This window comes from Schistocerca gregaria, chromosome 3, assembly GCF_023897955.1.
Source record: "Schistocerca gregaria isolate iqSchGreg1 chromosome 3, iqSchGreg1.2, whole genome shotgun sequence".
NCBI classification, from domain to species: Eukaryota; Metazoa; Arthropoda; class Insecta; order Orthoptera; family Acrididae; genus Schistocerca; species Schistocerca gregaria.
In genome coordinates, this window is record NC_064922.1 from 205,381,369 (window position 1) to 205,404,313 (window position 22,945).

At 42.9% G+C, this 22,945-nt stretch overlaps 2 protein-coding genes across 4 annotated transcripts in view; one reads left to right on the top strand and one right to left on the bottom strand.

Moving 5' to 3' along the window:
• Positions 1-22,945, top strand: part of LOC126354357 (peroxisomal leader peptide-processing protease-like) — a 1,193,162-nt gene that overhangs the window by 277,323 nt on the left and 892,894 nt on the right. For all 3 annotated transcript variants that reach the window (XM_050003932.1, XM_050003933.1, XM_050003934.1), the window contains exon 3: positions 17,624-17,689. The gene's annotated coding sequence lies outside the window, so the exon portion shown is untranslated. The remainder of the gene's footprint in view (positions 1-17,623; positions 17,690-22,945) is intronic.
• Positions 1-22,945, bottom strand: part of LOC126354358 (ion transport peptide) — a 344,314-nt gene that overhangs the window by 186,532 nt on the left and 134,837 nt on the right. The gene's annotated exons all lie outside the window — the stretch shown is intronic.

A 22,945-nucleotide genomic window follows, 5' to 3' on the forward strand; every position in this document is an offset into this window, starting at 1 on the left:
GGCATCCATGGGTTAAGTGGAACTCGTGCAAGGCACCATGACAGCTGGGAAGTATCACACACTGGTTGCAGTACACGTTCACCCCTTCATGACGATCACGTTTTGCCGCGCGGGATTAGCCGCGCGGTCTGACGCACTGCAGTCATGGACTGTGCGGCTGGTCCCGGCAGAGGTTCGAGTCCTCCATCGGGCATGGGTGTGTGTGTTTGACCTTAGGATAATTTAGGTTAAGTAGTGTGTAAGCTCAGGGACTGATGACCTTAGCAGTTCAGTCCCTTAAGATTTCACACACATTTGAACATTTTTTGATAATGTTTACCCACGACAGTGGCAATTTTCATGAAGATAATGCGCCATGTCACAAGACCAAGAGTGTGTTGCAGTGGTTCGAGGAACATATTGGTGAGTTCCAGTTGATGTGCTGGAGTCGGAACTCGCCAGATCTGAACCATATCAAACACATCTGATATGTGATTGAATGTGGCGGTAGAGGTCATCGGGCCCAGCCCCGGAATCTACAGGCATTAGGTGACTTGAAATGTGCTGACTCCCTCCAGCGACATACCGAGGCCTCATAGCTTCCATGCCAAGATGCACCGCTGCTGTTTTCCGTGCCACAGGTGATACCGGCTATTAGATAGGTGGTCATAATGTTCTGGTTAATCAGTCTATGGGAAAGTGTCTAATACCAAGTTTATAAAGTATTTCTAGAGTTATTTCTCGATTTTCGTAATTTTTAAGGTCGCTGCAAGCGATAGCTACAAACCTGAAATTTTCGCAGTATGTCTCTTTTAAAATAAATTTTTTAATATTTTCATTACTTCCAAATTATCGAGAAAAATGTGATTTTCTACTGTAAAACATAGAAATGTGGAAGATTAAGTGACCTTGAGAATTGATATACAATCCAGAAATTTCAGTACTATTTTAAGCTAAGAAATTAATAAAGCCGTACCAAATTTAGCTATTGTAACAAGAATATTTTAGGATACAGTGAGCTTTAAACTTCCCATATTAAACTAGAAAGCTACGGTCCACAAAATTCTTAAATTTTGTTAGTTCTGCTTAGTAAAACAGACGATTGTTAATTTTTCATCTTCACTTAAAAATAACTCTCTATCAAAAATAACATATGTTTGTTTAGTAAAGTTTCAAATTGCAAAGCTGTAAACGATTTTCGAACGAAGTAGAGGTGTTTCGCAGTCCTAGGCTCTGGGTAGCACCGAGATGTCTGTAGCATTCGCCGTAAGCAGCCGCAGTGCATCAGTCTTGGTTAGCTGTTCAGCAGAACTCTCTACATCGCGTGCCTAGAATGACTATAATGTTGCATTGCGGAAGGAATTCTTTAATCGCGATAATTTAGTTACTGAAATTTCGTGCGTAATATCGGCGTGATTCTTTGTCTGGAAATGAAGAACTTTCACGGCCTTGTAATTCCAGCATGTTTAGGGAGTTGGCAGGAAAAATAGATGTAAATGGTTGGCTGAATTTGGACAATTTTGATTCGGTACACAGTTATGAATACAGGATGATCTTGTTAATTAAAATGAAGGCATTTAATCACCCTAATACAGTTTAAAGTGTAGTTTTCAAATTGCTGGTACGACAGCTAGTTATTTTTCAGCATAGCAGTTGAGGTGTCATCAAGAAGACAGTAGATTGTAGTTAATCAGTTTTGTCTGTTTTCTGCTTTTTCAGAAAACTTATCAGCTGGCTTTTTTCTTTCTTTTTCGCGTGAATGGAGGAAGAACAGGCAATCATCAGACTTCAGAGCTGACAGCATCGTCGTTCCATAGTAAATTCCACGTAGTGTATTAGTTACTTTACTGAATGAAAACTGTGTTCACGTATTGTAAATGATTTAGCTGGTAATTAGCAAAAGATAAATAGTTGTATAAAATATTTGCAATGTTTGTAACAAAATAAATAAAAGCTTTGAAAGACATTTTTGTGGACCAACAGTGAAGAATACGTTCCAGTAGTTTACCAGGTATTTAGGAGTGCTGTTGTAATACGATTTGCGCCTCGTATTTGACTAAAGATTCAAAACTTCTCGCTGGCACCGGTCCGTACAAAACGCGCTGGAGCTATTCATACAAACTTGTATTACTCTAATGTCGGATATCTCGTTAGGAATTTCGGACAAATTGCAGTAAACGAATGTTTACGTGCGTTTACTTATTCGTACCTCTAAAAATCTGGAAGCGTTTTCGCACCTGTTCGTTACAGATAATTAACCATTCAGTTAGTTGGCAGACTTTGAAATGACATGTTCTACAACATAACGACACGCATCACAGTTAATGTTTTTCTACCACCCACAAACAAGGTTCGCCTGAGTTTATGTTTAAATGTTTTTAGAATCAGTTTTCCTCCTGCAACAGAATGGATACTGATTTGAATGTTCCTGGATAATTAAAACTATGTCGGACCGAGAGCCGAACATAAGACCCTTTACTTTTCGCGGGAAAGTGCTCTACCGACTGAGCTATCCGAACACAACTTGCGACATGCCCTCACAGCCTTACTTCCGCGGGTTCCTCCTCTCCCTCGTTGACATGTGGAGGGCGAGAGATGAGGTATCGGCTGTGAGGGAGGGCCGTGAGCCATGCTGTTGGTAGAGCACTTGCCTGCGAAAGGGAAAGGTCCAGAGATGGAATGCTGGTCCGGCACACAGATCTGACATCAAGTTTTAAATGTTTTATTTAAACCTTGAGCGACAGTTAAAAATACTTGTTGTGGAAGACCTCTTGCTGTATCGCCTATAAAAACATTTTCTTTACGACACTAATGCTGCGCGATTTCTGGAAACGGACAGTCTAGTGCCACGCCTTTTCTGGGTTGTTGTTGTTGTGGTTGTTGTGGTCTTCAGTCCTGAGACTGCTTTGATGCAGCTCTCCATGCTACTCTATCCTGTGCAAGCTTCTTCATCTCCCAGTACGTATTGCAACCTACATCCTTCTGAATCTGCTTAGTGTATTCATCTCTTGGTCTCCCTCTACGATTTTTACCCTCCACGCTGCCCTCCAATACTAAATTGGTGATCCCTTGATGCCTCAGAACATGTCCTACCAACCGATCCTTTCTTCTAGTCAAGTTGCGCCACAAACTTTTCCCCAATCCTATTCAATACTTCCTCATTAGTTATGTGATCTACCCATCTAATCTTCAGAATTCTTCTGTAGCACCACATTTCGAAAGCTTCCATTCTTTTCTTGTCCAAGCTAGTTATCGTCCATGTTTCACTTCCATACATGGCTACACTTCATACAAATACTTTCAGAAACGACTTCCTTACACTTAAATCTATACTCGATGTTAACAAAATTCTCTTCTTCAGAAACGCTTTCCTTGCCATTGCCAGTCTACATTTTATATCCTCTCTACTTCGACCATCATCAGTTATTTTGCTCCCCAAATAGCAAAACTCCTTTGCTACTTTAAGTGTCTCATTTCCTAATCTAATTCCCTCAGCTTCAGCCGACTTAGTTCGACTACATTCGATTATCCTCGTTTTGCTTTTGTTGATGTTCATCTTATAACCTCCTTTCAAGACACTATGCATTCCGTTCAACTGCTCTTCCAAATCCTTTGCTGTCTCTGACAGAATTACGATGTCATCGGCCACCCTCAAAGATTTTACATTTTCTCCATGAATTTTAATACCTACTCCAAATTTTTCTTTTGTTTCCTTTACTGCTTGCTCAATATACAGATTGAATAACATCGGGGAGAGGCTACAACCCTTTCTTACTCCCTTCCCAACCACTGCTTCCCTTTCATGTCCCTCGACTCTTATAACTGCCATCAGGTTTCTGTACAAATTGTAAATAGTCTTTCGCTCCCTGTATTTTACCCCTGCCACCTTTAGAATTTGAAAAAGAGTATTCCAGTCAACATTGTCAAAAGCTTTCTCTAAGTCTACAAATGCTAGAAACGTAGGTTTGCCTTTTCTTTATCTTTCTTCTAAGATAAGTCGTAAGGTCAGTATTGCCTTACGTGTTCCAGTGTTTCTACGGAATCCAAACTTCTCTTCCCCGAGGTCGGCTTCTACCAGTTTTTCCATTCGTCTGTAAAAAATTCGCGTTAGTATTTGGCAGCCGTGACTTATTAAACTGATAGTTCGGTAATTTTCACATCTGTCAACACCTGCTTTCTTTGGGATTAGAATAATTATATTCTTCTTGAAGTCTGAGTGTATTTCGCCTGTCTCATACATCTTGCTCGCCAGATGGTAGAGTTTTGTCAGGACTGGCTCCCCCAAGGCCGTCAGTAATTCTAATGGAATGTTGTCTACTCCCGGGGCCTTGTTTCGACTCAGGTCTTTCAGTGCTCTGTCAAACTCTTCACGCAGTGTCGTATCTCCCATTTCATCTTCATCTACATCCTCTTCCATTTCCATAATATTGTCCTCAAGTACATCGCCCTTCTGCGTTGTATAATCGTTAATAACTAGTTAAAGATTCCCGTACTACATTGTTAAACTAAAGAGATTCGCACTACAGCTTATTTTCCTCCTTTCCTATTGTGATTCATTAGTGGCATACTGCAAATCAGGTTCCGTGTTATACTGGACATTATCTCCGCGATAGAGAGCAGAAATATTCGTTTTGTGTGTAGGCTTTAACGAGACCATTAAGTACAGATTAACGTAATCTTACACAGTGGAAGGAACTAGTATCGTTAGCCGTCTGTAAATCGGCTAAGCCTATTGAAACGTAAATCGCATTACATGTTGCAGACTTACAGCAGGAAACAGACTAGTATGTTGCAATAATGACAGTCGCCCAGAAGAGTGCGTGGAGCTTTCACCGATCCGCTTCAGTACTACTAGCGTGTCCGCGTCCACTTCAAAAAATGGTCTAGGATGCAGACTACGCTACATGATTTCATTTTACGAATGGTCAGCATAAAATTGGAAGCATCTTATTTTACGACTGTAACTTATTTTTCTTTATCCAGAAAGCCATGGTAACTGAGATACCAGTCTCTTGGTTGCAAACTTACTGATATTTACAACTGCTATTCTTGGTAATTCTGATATTCGGATGGTTATCGAAGTTAGTCTTCAAGAATTTGTTTTTGTTGCTGCTTAAGTTTCATAGCTAAGATTCTTTTGAGTTTCTTTATGAAACTCGTGGTGCCATTTGGTATCGACGGCTCACTTCGTGTGGCGCTCTGCTTGCTGCAATAGAAGTAAAAAAAAGACCTCCTGGTGTGGGGAGAGGCAACATACTAAGGTGTCCGGTTGGCAAATATGCTCGGTATGCATCCGAAGATGCCTTCTGAACGTAACAAATGTGCAACATAAAAATAGATTTATTTACATCGTAACGCTGATAAGGAAACATTACATATTCAAGTACATTCTTGGGTGCACCTACAGGATTACAATGCAAGTAGAGCGTTTCAAATCTGCGGTAGCGCCGAAAAATATGTTTTGCACTTTTAAACGAATGTTATCGTTGTTGTCTTAAACTGTTACGTTTGAGACAGTATCACTGAGCCAAATTTCCTTTCTTTCTATCGCACCTTTTTGTGATGCAGGTGTTTAAAATGTATTAGGTAATTTGTCTGCAGTCACCATTTAAAATTATGAACCTGTCCGGCAGTTTTCCTATTAAAAGACTTGGAACAGGCTATTGAACCACAAGAAATTCTTACTATGATCCTGAGAACTGACTGTAGGAGAGACAATTAATGTTACTGGACTTGTAGTTTTCGCACAAATCGTTCGTCGAAATTTCATAATAAACAACTCGGTGATTGAAATAGTATTAAGATCAGAAAATGTTTTACGGTTTTTGTTGGCAGCCTGAATTTGTTGTTGATTTGTTTGTATCTTAACAAACCGTATTTGTACGAAAATTCCTTTGTTGAACTACACTGGCCTGTGATACCAATTACGGTTATGATAGCCACTGATAAACAAAGTAGTCGTCATTTAAGCATCTTCACCTGAGATTAGAAACACAATCTTCTGTACTATTGGTGGGCGCTCGTACCCGTACGCATGCTTCTATTTGGCAGGACTCTCTGTTGCATTTTTCGATTGCAGCCTATGACTGTGTTCAATGTAATTAATGTACCGGCTACCATTGAATACTGCTTGGTGTGTTAAAACAGGACTCACTTTTTTCTCTAATAGCGATTTGGTACTTTTAAAGAAGTTTATTTACATTCCTCCATTGGCAGCTGCATATAGAAGTATTAACAAATCACAGAAAATTGTGAGCAATTTCGTCGTATCCTCATAGTGAATAACTGAGTAATTGAACGACCGCGTAAGGTAGAGTGTCATACAGCCTATGGCCCATGAAACAGTTTATCCCGAGCTGAAAAGAATGTTGTTTGATAAAGAAATGAACAGAGGAAATGATATCCACGTTCAAGTACTCTGTGGTACCGGTACACAAAGTGGGGTGAGAAACGTTTTTATTCGATTCGTTAAAGATATTTTTAACGTTTTTCCATCTAAGTAACAGGAATGTGGCTCTGAGCACTATGGGACTTAACAGCTGCGGTCATCAGTCCCCTAGAACTTAGAATTACGTAAACCTAACCAACCTAAGGACATCACACACATCCATGCCCGAGGCAGGATTCGAACCTGCGACTGTAGCAGTCACACGGTTCCGGACTGCGCGCCTAGAACCGCGAGACCACCGCGGCCGGCAACAGGAATGGTGGTCCTTGTAACGAAGATCAGTACGTTTTCAAAACTTCGTTAATTACCAAGGTGCACGTATAAACTATTTTTAAGGAGCTATGGTACTATTTTCACCAGCGTAGCAGACGTGTGTATGAGATGAATTCAATTCTATAACTGTATGGTAGGTTTGACGGAAAATTAAAGTGTAAATGTATTAGGCTGACGCGTACGTTCGTAGCTATTTGATTTGCATATTGGTATTCCTGTTGCTCTCTGTAGCTCGTGGTCTTGCGGTAGCGTTCTCGCTTCCCGCGCACAGGGTCCCGGGTTCGATTCCCGGGGGGGTCAGAGTTTTTTTTGTGCCTCGAGACGACTGGGTATTGTGTCGTCTTCCTCATCATCACTCATCCCCATTACGGTCGGAGGAAGACAATGGCAAACCACCTCCTTTAGGAGCTTGCCTAGTACGGCTGTGCGGGTCTCCCGCATCGTCCCCTATGCTCCTCGGAGTATGGGACCTCATCATCATCATTGCTGTTGCTGTGGGTTTATTTATCGATTGTCATTTTTGTTTGTAGTTCATTGTAGCTATTTGAGTTCAGATATCGTCATTTTGTCATTTGGAAATAGTCGGTGGAGCTGTGGACGGTAGAATGTGGAGCTCCAAGTGAAGAAATCGGAACATTTCCATTTGAGATCAGTAGAGGGGTAACAGAACGGAGTAGCCAGAAACATTTGTGCCTTTTACGAGGACAATGCCATTCGTCAGAGCACGGCAAGAAAATAGTTTTTTCGTTTCAGTGAGGATCGTTTTAACACTAGTGACTCTCCACATCCAGGAAGTTTGATGAACATCGCTTAAAGGCATCAGTCCTTAATGATTTACGTCAGCGTACTCGAGAACTGGCAAATGTGATGAACTGCGACCATTCCAACATCGTACGACATTTGCATGTAATGGGAAAGGTTCAAAAATCGGATGTATCGATACCGCATGTTCTAAGCGAAAATCACAAAAATCAGAGGGTAGCCACACGTGCATCTCTGCTTGTACATCATCGATTGACTTGTGAACAACACCGACCATTCCTACCTTGTATCATTACTGGTCCCCGGCATAGATGTGTGTGATGTCCTTAGGTTACTTAGGTTTAAGTAGTTCTAAGTCTAGGGGACTGATGACCTCAGATGTTAAGTCCCATAGTGCTCAGAGCCATATGAACCATTTGAAAATGCGCCCCGAACATGGCCCGACAAACTCTTCGCCTAAAAACCACGTTATTTCTACAGTCACAGGATCGAAAAGTTACCCCAGCGTTAGCAGACTGTTGTTAATACTGAAGGAAAATACATCACTGATGACCAAAGTCTCTGGTATATGCATCTGTTGCGTTTATTACACTTAAAGAAATAAATCATGAACTTAACGCATCTACTTAGTACATTGAATAATAAGATTTTTGTTGTGTTGTGGTCGTCGCCTGAATGGCTCCAATCTCGGACGTTTACTTCATTCTCCGGAGATATTATTTCCTAGGCGCGCCTGCGTTCTTCTCGTGTCCGCTATCATGGTCTCCAGAGGCAGTTGTCTTTCCGGGAACAGTGACTTTTGTCCAGCTTGGCGGCGATGATCTTTCTGTGATCCTTATAAATGGGTTGCGGCCAGTGTCTACTATGCTATCTACGTGGGGCTTACCGGCGAATTTTGTTAGGAGTCTTTTGGAATGCGTTTGAACTGATAACGGTATCCAGTTGTCGGATCTCGGTATTCTGAAAGTAGTCGGATAACTACGGAACATATTAATCTTTGGTTTTGGAGCAGAGGGAAGTTTAACTTTGTGTAGCGGGTCATAGCGAGACTGTCCACCATTATTTAGATTGTTCTGAATAGCATAGTTATGTAATCCTTTTCCAGCCGTTAAACTTTCCGAGTAAATCTCCGGAGCATTAAACTACATAATTTGTGTGGGTTCTATTCGTTCGTCAGACTTTACGGTTCGCAACGTAGGTTAAGCGACGAGGAGGAAAGGAAATGAACGTTTCACTCTCTCCATCGGTAGCAGTGCAAACATCACGCTTCGCTTCCCTCGGCAGCTTTAGTTGAGATGAAAAAAGATGACAAATGTATCTAGAGAAGCGAAAGTTTGTTGTACCGTCAAGCCTCAACAAGCTAATCTACATCTATAATCGGCAAGCACTTTGCAGTAGCGAACGGTCCGCAGGAAGGACAATTGTTGGTAAGCTACCGTGCGGGTTCGAAACTCTGTAATTTTGCTTTCATATTTTTTCCGCGAAATACACAGCAAGTCCAACAAAAGCGTTTACACTGTTTGAACTTTAATAACTGAGAAGGTATTAATGGTAATCTGATCCAATTGCAGATATATGGGGCTCTCATAACTAGTGAGTGCAGCCATTCATTTGTTTATTTTCAATTACCAGTATTGGCTGGAGCAAAGAAAGTGGATTGTAAAGTATTATTTGAAATATGAAAACGTGAAAGAAGTGCAGAGACGATGGGGACAGAGTTTTCTACTGCGGCACCGTCACGTGTAACAATAACGAAATTACGCGACAGATTTGAGAGGGAAGGAAGTGTGTGTTGTCTGAAGTAGGAACGGTGTGGCAGGAAGAAGTGAGTAGCGACGAAAGAGGAGTGGACGAAGTGGTACAAGCCTTCACAAGATCCCGAAAGAAGTCCGTAGGGCATACTGCGCGTGAATCAGGTCTAAGCAGATCAATTGTTCACCGCATTTTAAAGCAAGCAAAGTGGATACTCTACATTTCCAGGTTGCTTCACGCGATGAATGAGACGATCCGTTTGGTTTGATGAGATGAGGTTTAAATTAAATGGAAGCATTAATTGCCGGAACTATGTATACTGGGCAAGTGATAATCCCCATGTTACGGAAGAATGAGCTGTTAATCTCCCTGGGTTATCAATGTGGTGTGACATGTCTCTCGGGGGACATGCAGGACATTTTTTTTAAGGAACTGTGACTGATGTTGAATTGCCGATGGAGGACATTTTAAACATTTTCAACATTACATCATCATCGGTAACGTTGTGTCCATCTGTGTGACTTAAAAATGCATAGTTTTTGTTCGAGTTATTGAAGTTCAAAAGCTGTAAACCCCTTTGTGGGACTCCCTGTATGTGGATAGAAGAAATTTATTGGTTGACTCATCAAGGAAGACTCATCAAGGAACGTACTCTCTCGGAACTTTGCCAATAAAAGTCATCGTGATGCACAACGCCAGTTTTTTAGCGGGCGCCGCATGTGTTGGGTGACGCTTTCGCCCTTATTAATCGTAGAACACCAAAGGGGGAAATGTTACTACACTATCGTGAATTTCACTACTCCATATATCATTCAAAGGAATTTATAATTTATAGTTTATGCACTAGCTCATTACAATTATAAGGTTTCCAGTCGTATGTCACACACAAAACAGTAAATATCAGCTTGGCGAGAACCTCGGATTGATACCAAGTGCAATCTTAAATTTTTCGAGGGTTTAGTAATCTTGTGTTAAACTACACTCGGATGAAACACGCTGTCTCTCTTTAGAGCACCTTTCTTTCCGTTTCAGTACTATCTGGAATGGATCCCTGGCTGATGGGTGGTACTCAAATATCGGTCGAACAGGGATTTTGTAAGTTACCTCGTTCGTGGGTGGACTTAAATTTCTGAGGATTTTTCCAATGAATCTCGGGCTGGCGTCTGCATTGCCTAGTGTTCTGTGGCTGTTCCGCCTTAAATCGAATACTCTCAGATATTTAATGAATGTAATTGCTTGCAGAACCTGGTAGGAAATTATGTAATCATACGGTAAGGAGTCTGTTCGCCATTTATGCGCAGTACGCCATTATCGACGCCTCACTGAGTTTGAACGAGGTCGTGAAATAGCGCTACGCGAAGCTGGATGTTTCTTCTGCGATACTGCAGAAGGATTTGGCAGGAATGTAGCCACTGTACATGACAGATAGCAGCGGTGGTCACGAGAATGTACGGTCCCAAGTATACTGGGCTCCGAACAGCCACTTGGCAGTGCCGACAGAGAAGACCATTGTATTCGACGTTTGGTTCTTGCGCATCGTACTGCGTCTGCAGCAGCAATTTGAGAAGCCGTTGGCACCACAGGGACACAACGAACTGTTAGAAATCGGTTACTTCGAGGAGAGCCAGAGCCTCGTAGCATGCATTCCACTGACTCCAAACCAACGTCGCTTGCGATTTCAGCGATGCCAAGCGAGAGCTCATTGGAGGGCAGGGTGAAGATCTTTTGTGGTTTTTGATGGAAGCTGATTTTGCCTCAGTGCCAGTGATGGCCTGTGTTGATTAGGAGGCCAGTTGATTGCTTGCAGCCAACCTGTCTGTGTGCTAGACGCACTGAATCTATACTTGGAGCTGTAGTCTGGGATGAAATTTCGTATGAACGCAAGAGCACCGTCATTGGAAATTTGTACGTCAATCTGGTGATTCGACCTGTCGTGCTATCATCATGAACAGCATTCCAGGGTATGTTTTCCGGTGATTCGACCTGTTGTGCTGCCATAATGAACAGCATTCCATGGTATGTTTTCCAACAGGATAACGCTCGCTCACATACTGCTATTGTAGCACAGCATGCTCTACGGAGTGTCGGCATGTTGCCTTGGCCTGCCCTGTCACCAGATCTGTCTCGAATCGAGCACATCTGGGACATCATCGGACGAGAACTCCAGCATCATCTATAAACAGAATTAACCGAACAGTTATGGAACTCCATCACACAGACGGGCAAATGGTTCTGAGCACTGTGAGACTTAACATTAGAGGGCATCAGTCCCCTCACAGACTGACACTCAGCACTTGTACAACACAATGCATGCACATTTGCATGGATGCATTCAACATTCTGGCAGTTACACCAGTTATTAATGGTCATCCACATGACTGCTAAAAGGAACTTGTTAAACTTCAGTTACACGATAAATCAGTCTAATCTAAAAGCCGTAAATTCAACTAAGTACCTAGGTATTCCAATAACGAACAACTTAATTGGAAGGAGCACATGGAAAATGTTGTGGGGAAGGCTAACCAAGGCCTGCGTTTTATTGGCAGGACACTTAAAAAATGTAACAGACCTACTAAGGAGACTGCTTACACTACGCTTGTCCGTCCTGTTTTAGAATACTGGTGCGCGGTGTGAGATCCTTACCAGATAGGATTGACGGAGTACATCGAAAAAAGTTCAAAGAAAGGCAGCACGTATTGTATTATCGCGAAATATGGGAGAGAGTGTCACAGTAATGATACAGGATTTGGCCTGGAAGTCATTAAAAGAAAGGCGTTTTTCGTTGCGATGGAATCTGCTCACGAAATTCGAATCACCAACTTTCTCCTGCTAATGCGAAAATATTTTGTTGGCACCGACCTACATAGGGAGGAATGATCACCATGATAAAGTAAGGGAAATCAGAGCTCGTACAGAAAGATAATATGTGTTCATTCTTTCCACGCGCTATACGAGATTGGAATAACAGAGAATTGTGAAGGTGGTTCTATGAACCGTCTGCCAGGCACTTGAATGTGATTTGCAGAGTATCCATGTAGATGTAGAATGCACCAGCAATTCACATTTGCAATGGCTGATCTCGCGCTTACCTTAACCTGCGATGTTTCAATATTAATTACTTAAATATGTTTCCTAGACAAATGTATTCCCGAAATTTCATTGCTGTACATTAATTATATTTTAGTGTTGGGATTTTTTTCGTCTGTATTTACATAGCGTGATGGTAGCTGCCGCAGCAGTTGACGGCTGGGACGCCTCACTGACGGGCGCGGAAGGCGGAGGCGGCGGCGACGCCGGGGGCGGCACGTAGGCCCGCCAGAGGCGCCCGCTGCCTCCGATAGCGCCGCGGGCCGCGCTAATTCGGGTGGCAATGCCACGCCGCCATGCGTCCTTGCGCATGCCGATATGCAAGCCAGCTGTCTTACGTAACGCTGGATCTGTGTGACACCCACTGGCCCCGGCGTGCCTCTCTCGAGTAGCTCATTCACGTCGATTAACTGGCCTACAAGAAGCCTCGGACGTCTCATATCGTTCTCGTGTGTACTGGCTGGCGCTACGACGACAGCCCAGTGAAGAAATTCGAGCGCGAGGTACATTTGCTAGCTTGAGAGAACGCCACGAAGGCGGCATGCAACAAACGTCAAGTTGGAGTGTAGCGTACACCACAACTAGGATACGCAAATGATTAGCATTTCAGCCCAACTACACAAAGCAAGTAGGAATAAGACCAACAAAACTCCGTGTATAAGGAAACACAACGCAGCGGGTTTCGCGTTCAGAAAATAGCATTTGGTGTTCATGTTTTTAAAGAAGAAAATGTGCTAAGCGTCGTGTAAGGAGTAATGTCTACGAACACAAATCGAAATTCGACATCGGCGGAATCTTAGCTTAAACGAGAGAACGATTTACTTTACCGTGTTGGTCGGGTCCCAACAACTGACATGCGTATATGTAATCGACGGATTCAGGAAGGCCTTTGTCAAAGCCAAACATGATTTCAGCAGCCGCGCGTGAATAACGCCCGAAGGATAAACATGGTGTTCGCTCGGCCGTACAGAGTCGTACAGCTATGTACCTTGAGCCGGGGAATGTATTTGTTTATAGCAGCACAAATATCAGCACGCACGCTGGGACGACGTCTGGAGCACCACGAACTGTCAGCACGTCGACCGCTTCTCTTGACGAGGCAGCAAAGAGAGGCGCCCCAGCGAAAACACAGGACACAGGAATGGAACCACATTGTCTCTTCAGTATGTTCCGGTACAATACGACGCAAGATGTATCCCTGTGTGGAGGCTCCGAGGAGAAGGACGAGTATTGCCAGATTGCACTTCGCTATCTTCGAAGTCTCGCGTGTAACGTTACCTTTCAACAGTATAATGCAGTACTACATACCTCCTATGCCTTCTGACCTATCTCGATACAAAGGGTGTTAGACGGTTGTCCTGGCCAGCAGCTCTCCAGATCTGACACCCATTGCAAACATTTGGAAATGGGATGCCGAGAGACGGCCTCACGATCTCTCAGATCTCCAGTTCGCCTCAGTACCCATCCGCGATAGAATAACTGTTGCTTCCAGATGTGTCACCTCCGTGTAATATATTTCGCACTTTCTAGACCATCAAATCACTGTACAGTAGAAGCACAATAAGTAAATTTTCATTTTTTTACCATTTAGTCCGATATTACAATTTTAGTGGCCAGCAGTGTACGAGGTGTGTGACAAAAGTAACGAGACTGATTTTTTATCTTCCAAAGGTTTTTTTTTTTCTTTCTTCAAACTACGATATTGTCCCCTCAGAGTAATTCCCTTCGGCAGCTGTACACCGGCGGAGTCGTTGTTCCTAGTACTGGTAGCAGCGCTAAAATGCTTCAAATGGTAGGGCCTTTAACATGTCGGTCACAGTCTTTTGAATGATCTCAAGGACATTTTTGTAAAACACTTGGTTGACAGTTTGCCCTGGAGAAATAATTCTTTATGCACGGTATATCTCAGTCAAAAAAGCTACTCAGCAATGTTTGATCTTTAATTTGCTCATTTGATCTTTTGTCGGCAGAGGAGATGTGTGCCACTCTTCACTTTGCTATTCTGTCTCAGGATCGTACTAAAAAATCCAGGATTTATCACCTCTGATCACACGACTGAACAATTAGTGGTCAGTGGCAGTCCTCTCAAAAAGATCAACGCACACGTTTCTTTCATTGGTCTTCTGCTCAGCTGTCAAGATTTTCAGCACCATTTTGGCACAAACCTTTCGCGTGAGCGAAACTCGGTTAAAATTTAATTTACTGTGAAAGTGTTAAACATTTCACCCATAAAATGTGTGATTTGGGCCTCCCTTTGGGTAGACCGTTCGCCGGATACAAGTCTTTCGATTTGATGCCACTTCGGCGACCTGCGCGTCGATGGGGATGAAATGATGATGATTAGGACAACACAACACCCAGTCCCTGAGAGGAGAAAATCTCCAACCGAGGCGGGAATCGAACCCGGGCCCTTAGAATTGACATTCTGTCGCGCTGACCACTTTTTTTTATCTAATTTTATTCGTTATAGCTCGTTCCGTTTGTTCGGGGTGGATTACCCATGTCATTTGTTCAAGTTCATCATTGATCGAGTAACTCAGATTATTTATTACAGAGAGCAGCCAACCCTCTGATCGAACACGCTGAACTACCGTGCCGGCTGAAATTCTATCCACTGCACCATCTGTACAGCACATGAAAATGATGATGGAAGGACAATACAACACCGAGACCCTGAGTGGACTACTCAGCTACCGTGGGCGGACATTTCACCCCTCATCCTTATTGTTAAACGTCGGTCTCATCTCACAAGGGCATGCACACGTTCGACATTTTCGTCTGTTTTTGATATATAAGGTCTCCCTGAGCGAGGTTCATCTTTAACGCGTTCTCGGCCCTCCAAAAATGATTTGGGCCAGCGAAAAGCTTGTGCTCTTGATAATGAATGTTGCCCATAAACCTTTATAGAAGTCACACTTGCGGATTTCCCAAGTGTTACGCGAAACTTGATGGCATAACATTGCTATAAATTCCATTTTCGTAACACGGAACTGAAACTTGGAACTGATCATTTGGAAGGTATGTACACATCTGTCTAGACAAGTAACAACACAGCGTTGACAGAACGCTTGCAGTGTTGCTAGCCTCATTACCTTTCTCCCGCCTCTCTTATTGGAAACAACTTGCTTTGGAATGGGTAAATATTCACTCCACCCCGAATTTCAGCTACCTCGAAAGCAACGACACCGAAAACCCTGAACATGCATGTTAGACACGTAGCAGAAGTTGACTGAGGTTTAAGGTGTTACGTTAAATTTTTAAGATTGCAGCTGACGTGTTTCAGGCTGCTCCGTTACAACGCGGTCGACAGCCAGTTTAGCGCGCAGTAGCGTCTGTTTTCGCTCTTCCGTCGCCTTCTGTCTCGGGTCCGTGCGCGTAGGATGTTGTAAGCGAGTCCTGTTTGCGTTATTCTTAAACGTGTTAAATCACTCGCAACTTCGGCAAATGTGTTTCCACACCGCTAGCAGTTCGTTGCAGTGAATAAGGTCGGCCACATTTGCGACAACAGGCCTATGTTGAAACCAGTTACTGACGCACGCACTGACATTCTCTGCACCAAAACATAGTGTTGCTTGCTTTTGCGTCGCGAGAGTTAAGTGTCCTGTCTTGATATCAGCTCATGTGCGTACGAGGGTGAGAAAGACAGGAAGATGAACAAATGAGAGAAATGACAAAAAAAAAGATTCCTCGAATTGTTGTTGTGGTAATGATAGGACCTAAGGACATCACACACATCCATGCCCGAGGCAGGATTCGAACCTGCGATCGTAGTAGTCCCGCGGTTCCGGACTGCTGCGCCTAGAACCCCATGCCCGCCGCGGCCGGCCGGTGATGACAGGAGGAGTATGCATCTGTACTAATATTATAAGCTACATAAATGAAGAATTGTTTCCGATAAAGAAGTTTTTCCATTATTCGTTTTCAAATTGTGTAAGAAACAACAAAGATAGATTCAATATGGGAATGGAAATCTCACTCTCTTTGCGAGCTCGATGAGAATATTAAAATTTTCTATGTTCCATTGAGTTCCTAATGCACTGCACGGGGAATTCCAGAATGGTTGTTCCAACAAGGCCACAGATTGTTTCTTTCTTCGTTCTCATAAAAACATTGTAGTAAAAAAACTGAGCTATTGCTCCCGTTTTAAGGGTGCCACTGTGACAGGATGCTAAATCGAAAGTGACAAAAAAGTTTTGTTGTGTTACTGAAAGGCATTGTATAAATTCATTTCCTCCATGCCGCATGACAGAATTGTTATTTCTGACTTGGGCAGTGTACTGTAGAGATCACAAACACAGTATTATTTAAAAAAATGGTTCAAATGGCTCTGAGCACTGTGGGACTTAACATCTGAGGTCATCAGTCACCTAGAACTTAGAACTACTTAAACCTAACTAACCTAAGGACATCACACACATTCACGCCCGAGGCAAGATTCGAACCTGCGGCCGTAGCGGTCACGCGGTTCCAGACTGAAGCGCCTAGAACCGCTCGGCCACTCCAGCTGGCACACAGTATTATCACTTTGTGAATGATCTAATTATGCATTCAGACCGCTTTGGTCCATTGCAATGCAATTTCGACCGGACTTCGATGTTGTGATTTTCCGCTAAGTCATGAAGAGATGGAATGCGCCGTACATGAAGGTAGCAGAAACAGTGATCGTATAGAGCAGAAGAAACATATAGAAACTTCTGTGATATAGGTAGCATCTATCACGATAGACGAGAAGCGTAAAATTGCCAGGGTTCGTACTATTTAACACGATAAAATCTGCGTTATGTTGCAACGTTGAGGAAATACATAATCAGTGAAAAAGAAGGAACTTTTGCGATTTAGCATGTTTTGTCTCCGTCGGTTTTCTTTGCTGACGATTGTGGATCTCTGATCGGGCTAATAAAAGTCAGTTTTAATTCTGATTTGCTTTATGGAGCCAGTTTTGAAAGAGAATAGGAAAAGAATAGTCGAACACTGGAAATGAAACTTATCTAAATTATAATAGTGAATCCATGAAGTGCACCAACGAATGATTTTCGCTGCAGAGGAAGATGGTCAGAATCATTATCCGAGTTCGTTCGGTGATTTTTCTCTAATTTTCATTTGAGTAAGTGCTTCAAAGCACGTGATACTTATGCAATTCAAATCCCACCCATTTAATGTTACCTTCAATTGTGTCTTGATGTTTAGACATGCATTGTTCGTAATTTTGTATTGGTACCGACCAAACATGTCAGATATAATCGATGAGTACATTTCCTTACAACTTCACAGTAATTTATCATCCTGAAGCAGTGTGATGACCATAGAAATCTCTCGTTTCAGGTGCTGATGTATTGGTAGTGACATCTGTTAGTTGACATCTTAGCTTCAGCAACGTCCGGACCCGTGGTAAGTAAAACGTTTTAGCTGTGGTACTGAGTGTATTGATTGACTAAGTAAATTATATACTTTTTTTAATAAGATCACGAATACATGCGAGTTATCGTATGGTTTCAAAATGCTCACAAAGCCTAAGGTGATTGTGGATTGTATTGAAATCTACATATCAGCGGACGGGCCGAAGTCGAGAGGGACGCGTTCAGCCGCTCAAGGTCTCATTTTTCATTCTTAGGTGTATTTAATGTACATCTCACCAAGTGTGATGGAAGCGTGCATCCAGAAAGAGAAGGATAAAGAGATGAATAAAACGAGAACAGTCTGTTCGATAATATCTTTTGCTGTAACCAAATCCGAACGTCCAGGCAGAGTAAATAATGCATCTAAATCCGAAATGTAGAGTTGTCTCTCGGAAAGATCGTGGAAATCAAATAACTAATCAGCCAATTGAGCCGACACTGCACTTACCTTACACAACTGGAGTTATCTAAGGCTACGAAAGACAAAATCAATGTCGTCGTCGTCATTGGAAATGAGAACCACACTGTTGTACAAGGCAGAGAAGAAATCAGTAAGTAACAGACGTTGCTGGTACGAATCCCATCTAACATAATTGTTGTCTTCACAAATTGCTCCGAGAATGGAAACATACGAGTGTATGATTATGCAGAGCGAAGATAAATACCTCGCGCGCATCCTTATAAAATAGCAGTACAGAACCTGTTTGTAATGAAATTTCCTCCTGTGCTTATGTTCTCTAACAATGGACGTAAACGAATAACGACTTGGAGACACTGTATTTGAATCCAGGACAAGAATATTTGTTCAATAAAAAGAGGCAACGACGCCCTATTATCGCAATGGGTAGTGTGCTTGGTTCCGGGTATAGGCGGTTTTGTTTACGGTTCAATGCGCTAATACTCACTCTTTCATATAGGACGCAAGCAGTGCGCTCGACGTGATAGACTCCGATAGCTACATATGCACCAGTTTCTCAGACACTGTGGCGGGTCGATTTTAGACAACAAAAAATCTTTTTCAAACTTCAACTTGTAATTTGTATTTGTATATTTTTCAGAGAATTAACAATTAACGAAATGACCTATTGTTATTTCACTGAAGGAGAGTGCAAGAAGACACACTGTCAATGCATCTATGACAATATTACGAGAGTTTTTGATGCTACTGCATTTCTCATGCAAAGGCTGTTGTTGTCAATAATGACATTTTTCAGAAGTCAAACGTCGATTGCTTTATGAGGTCAGGTACGCAGACATCCATGCTTCATCAGAAAGAAAGAGTATTTCATGATCAACCTCCATCATACTCAGACTGCATCATGTGAATTTGCCAGTCGCTGCACTGTTGTTACATTGCAAGGCTTTTGTTCGAGTTTGTGCACAGCTCTGCAAGCGGACGCTACCGACACAGCAGTCTCAAGTGCTAAACTGCGCAACGTCTTTTTCTGTTTTCTTTTCAAGACCGTTCCCAACTCGTCTGTATTTTGATCATCGCAGGTTTAACCCTAATGTAAACAAATGCCCGATCAGCACTCTTGAGTTGGGTGCAGTGCAACTACACCAGATGTGACGCCACTGGAAATAAGCTCTGTTTATGTATCAATCATTTCGTTGTTATTCCAGCATGAAAGACACAATGAGGCACGCTAAGGAGTTGAAAATTTCCACTGTTTCTGGCAATAAACATGTTTAAAGTTTAACTTCTGTGGGTCTTTTTTCAAATCTCATTACATAGCTCTTTTCTCTGTCCTGATCATGTGATCTTGATCGTATGTGCTGTGAAAACGTGTGATTGGTTCGTAGTTGCAGCGGTACATAGAAGCGGAAATGTGTTAGAGCAGCGAAAAACAGATGGTGCATAATATCGTCGAGAATCTTTTGAAAAAATTCTATCGCTACTGATACGGCAGAATCCAGAAATAACTCCTCACTTTATCCTTGTTTCTGTATCGAGGTATTATGTGCGGGAAAATAAGTAAATAAATGCAATTAAACAGGATCGCGTTTGTTAGGAAATTGTAAGGACTTTTTGAGAAGTGCTGTCTGTTTGATACGTGGGAACTGTGTAGCTGGGTGCTGTTGTTGATGGGCTACTCGTCCAAGTAGCAGATGCCAACAGTAGTTGCGAACTAGGTTCCTCGAATTCTGATTTGAACGGCAAGGACTGTAAGTATTGCTTTCTGTTGCTTCAGTATTTGGTTTTACGGTTCAATCTCAACGTTAACTACATTACATATACTTCACGAGGATAAAATATGCTGTGTGTGCGACCGGTTTTTTTGCTACTTGTTCTCTTTTATACCTTTTGCTTTCTGTCTGATCCCTTCTGCAGCATATTAGCTGAGTTAAACCTGTAGCCGAGATCGTTAAAGCACGCCTGCGATGTGACGCTCGAGTAGCAGGTAAGCCGTTTCGAATTCTGATGATGGACGAAATTTTCACTGCCAGTATTTGCACCGAAAGGGGAGTGAAGGTGGCGGCGTAAAGTTACTTGATCGCGATTCTTTGCGCCAATGTCCTGGATTAAATTCCAAACCCCTCCGCAGTATTTCATGAAGTGAAGGTCTATGGCAATCTTGATGGTGATCCTTCTGTCTGATGGGATGTTAAGCTCGGCAGCCTCCTTGGTGCTAGTTGAGAGGATTAGGCTGCGTGTTGGCACTGAGTTTCACCCTCTCCCTTCTCTCATCATCATCATCATCATCATCGTACACTAGCGCATCCATTGCACCCACCTACACTCTGCAAATATACATACTACACAACTCTCACATATACACAAGGAGACGGGCAACGTGCGCGTAGGAAGAACAGCCTTTCCGACATGCGGCTCAGACCACCTCGAAGGAAATCACAGCCAACACTGCCAAAAGACATTTACATTTTTACAGCGGGGTTTAGCCGTATGTCATTTCATTGTTGTTAAAATTTGTAATAAATGGGATTTGAAGTAATCCTGTTGGGCTGCTGCTCATAAGCACGGAATTTGAAGTTTTGTTGTTGGAGTGCTGCGATATGTTGACGCTGCAGCTATAGTCTAATCCTCGCGTGGCTTGAATCCCAGCGGCGTACAGGGCAGCCGGAAGTTAAGAACACCCGTAAGGTAATGTTAGAGCACCGAGGCTGCAGCACGTACCGCAATAACCACACGCATGACAGGGCGTGATTTACGTTCTCCGGGAAGGAGACTCCAACGAGGTTACGGAGGAATACATAGCACAATTTTTACTTATTTGTTATCCTAAGGATGAACGAAGTACAATTTATTAGCAGCTGAAACCGGTACACCACGTTGTACCAGCAGCTCGTCACCGACTCAGCTTGCCCTCTTCTTACATAATATACAGCGCTCTAAGGAAGAACGGCAACCGGCATATTCCATAATTTTATCTTCCCGAAATGTATTTGACACGGTGCAACATTGCAGACTGTTAATGAAGATATGAGCATTAACGGAAAAAAATATGTTGTCCTCGAAAGCGAGTGGTCATCATAGGCAAGGGTATCACCAGGAGTGAGAGGCAGGGGAATCATCAGGAGTGCAACAGCGAAGTGCGATAGGACCGCTGTTAGTTTTCTATACATAAATGATCTGGTGGACACGGAGACCGGCATGTGCGGTTGTTCGTTGATGACGCTGCTGTGTACAGGAAGGCGTCGAAGTTGAGGTACTGTAGGAGGATACAAGAGAGCGCAGACAAAATCTGTAGTTGGTGTGATGAATGGCAGCTAGCTCTAAATGTAGAAAAATGCGGATGAGTAGGAAAAACAAACCTTTAATATTCGGATACAGCATTAGTGGTGTCCTGCTTGACACAGTCACGTCACTTACATTTCTGGGCGTAATTTTGCAAAGCGATATGAAATGGAAAGAGCATGTGATGATTGCGGAAGGGAAGGCAACAGATCGACTTCGGTTTATTGGGAGAGATCTAGGAAAGTGTGGTTTATCTGTAAAGGAGATCGCATATAGAATGTTACCATAGAATATTCTTGAGTACTGCTTGAGTGTTTGGAATCCGTACCACGTCGGATTGAAGGAGGACATCGAAACAATAGAGAGCTCACCATCTGCAGCATCTTTGACAGAACCAACTGCGGACCTTTGGTGCAGAGCCGGGTGGAGGGTCTGAATCAGAGGCTCAGACGGCTTTGCGACCGTATTGGCTGCAGATTCCTTGACTTGCGCCGTAGGGTGGTGGGGTTTCGGGTTCCGCTGAATAGGTCAGGAGTTCACTACACTCAGCTGGCGGCTACACGGGTAGCGGAGGCTGTGTGGCGTGGACTGGGCGGTTTTTTAGGTTAGAAGGCCTCGGGAAAGTGCGGGGTGGGCTGCAATGTCAAAGGGTGCATGGCAATTACAGGACGTGCTTGGATCAAGGAACAGTCGGAATTATAGTTGTAAACTGTTGTAGTTGCGCTGGAAAAGTCCCTGAGCTTCAAGCGCTAATAGAAAGCACAGAAGCTGATATCGTTATAGGTACAGAAAGCTGGCTAAAGCCTGAAATAAGTTCTGCAGAAATTTTTACGAAGTCTCAGACGGTGTTCAGGAAAGATAGATTAGGCAGAATTGGTGGTGGAGTGTTTGTGTCTGTCAGTAGTGGTTTATCTTGTAGTGAAGTCGAAGTAGATACTCCGTGCGAATTGGTTTGGGTGGAGGTTATACTTAACAGCCGAATTAAGTTAATAATTGGCTCCTTCTACCGACCCCCAGACTCCGATGATACAGTTGCGGAACAGTTCAGAGAAAGTTTGAGTCTCGTAACAAATAAATACCCCACTCATACGGTTATAGTTGGTGGGGACTTCAACCTACCCTCGGTATGTTGGCAAAAATACTTGTTCAAAACCGGTGGTAGGCAGAAAACGTCTTCCGAGATTGTCCTAAATGCTTTCTCCGAAAATTAGTTCGAGCAGTTAGTCCACGAACCCACGCGAATTGTAAATGGTTGCGAAAACACACTTGACCTCTTAGCCACAAACAATCCAGAGCTGATAGAGAGCATCATGACTGATACAGGGATTAGTGATCACAAGGTCGTCGTAGCTAGGCTCAATACCATTTCTTCCAAATCCATCAGAAACAAACGCAAAATAATTTTATTTAAAAAAGCGGATGAAGTGTCTCTAGAAGCCTTCCTAAAAGACAATTTCCATTCCTTCCGAACTGACTATGCGAATGTAGACGACATGTGGCTCAAATTCAAAGATATAGTAGCAACAGCAATTGAGATATTCATACCTCATA